The sequence below is a fragment of the Polyodon spathula genome, chromosome 31 (genome assembly GCF_017654505.1).
Source record: "Polyodon spathula isolate WHYD16114869_AA chromosome 31, ASM1765450v1, whole genome shotgun sequence".
Classification (NCBI taxonomy): domain Eukaryota; kingdom Metazoa; phylum Chordata; class Actinopteri; order Acipenseriformes; family Polyodontidae; genus Polyodon; species Polyodon spathula.
The window spans coordinates 8,391,372-8,392,837 of NC_054564.1; the positions used below are offsets into that span (position 1 = coordinate 8,391,372).

The 1,466-nt window shown below is 43.5% G+C and overlaps 1 protein-coding gene across 1 annotated transcript in view; it reads right to left on the reverse strand.

Annotated features, from left to right (window-relative positions):
* Positions 1 to 282: 282 nt before the first annotated feature.
* The window catches only part of LOC121303232 (leucine-rich repeat transmembrane neuronal protein 4-like), a 52,558-nt gene continuing 51,374 nt past the window's right edge, over positions 283 to 1,466 (reverse strand). The window contains exon 3 of the mRNA XM_041233804.1: positions 283 to 1,466. This exon is cut by the window's right edge and continues 1,345 nt beyond it. The gene's annotated coding sequence lies outside the window, so the exon portion shown is untranslated.

Consider the following 1,466-nt stretch of genomic DNA (forward strand, 5'->3'; position numbering starts at 1 on the left):
AGAAACAGGGGTCTTAACCCAACGCAGAGAGAGGTTCCCAAGTCATGAACCTTCTCAATTCCACGCTTTCGTGTTTCAGTCTTTTTTTTTTAATCAACTCTAACCGTGATGAGAACATGTTGAGATCTGGAGTGCTGTCAGCCTGGAACATCCTTCTGAGTTTCCCTCCTAGATCCTGAATTCAGAATCAATCCCCTCCCCCCTCCCGCACACAACATTAACCACCAAACCCTCAACTAATAAAACTGTCAGACTCCACAATCATATTCCAAAGCCAGCCCCTCCCCCAGTGCACGTTAGCCCCACCCACCACACAGTTCATCCCACTTGACCAATCAAACAAGACTGTGTTCATAAAATCCTCCAATCAGATGATTCCCTCAGAACTTCAACCCAATGCGGCTCCTGTTATCCTGGCACAGACCCTCCTTCTTTCCTATCGGAGCCCAATTGGTCTGCAAATGAATTCTGTGCTCCCTTTTACTGACTCTTCCTTTAGATTCTAATGGGATTTTATAAGTTGGCAAGCAAGGGCATCTGTTATCAACACAGCAAGATTGATCTTTCAAAGGGACTGAGCCAGTTATTAGGATTGGCCACTTCCCAGTGACTTGTCCTGAAAGTTGCATCTCAAACAGAACCCTCGTTGCCCTGGTGACACTTTGCTGGCTGGGGTGGTCCAGAATATAGAGGGAGAGGATAATTGAAATTACATTCATCCTCTATACAATCCAATCCATTTTTTTATTCATAATTTTGGATCCATGTCATCTGTCGCTGCGCAGGGGGTGGGGGCTCATTTAGAATGATTGCAGCTCTCCAGTGCGAGGAATAACCTAGAGACGGTTTTGTCATTTATTCAATCCATAACTAGTGGAAGCTGCAGGCAATTCATCCATCCACAAGTAAAATTCCCACCTACACTGAGAGCTCTGTTGCAGAGTGATCACATTTCCTGTGCAATTAACAAGATTGTATAGAGAAGAGCAGCTGACAGGCTGGGTATTAGAAACCTGTTCTGAGAAATCAAAACAAGTCTTTGGATCAGGGCTTTGCAGATATTCAGATATTAGAATATTGTCCTTCAGTGTGTTTCTGACCATTGGATGTTAATGCAATTGAATAAAACAGGCTAATTACTCAACACAAAACTTTTGATCCACTGTGTTTCAAAAGCACTCTGCTAGGTAGTAGAGGGCAGTGTCGCATCCATTGAATAGCCCGAACAGGGAGCTCAACGTAAGGAAGCATTTTTGTAAAGTTTTAAGGCTTCGGAATTGGAAATTGGAAGTTGGAAGTTGAAAAACTTGATCGGGGGAGGAAGTGTCAAGTCCAGATGATGGCACTCCTTGAAAACCAGCATTAATAACACAATTAATCACTGATCATCTGATCATCTGACAACAGGGCGCTTTTAACAGGGAGTAACCCTACTTGAGCTGTTATCTTTGTATCTCTCAAGCTGA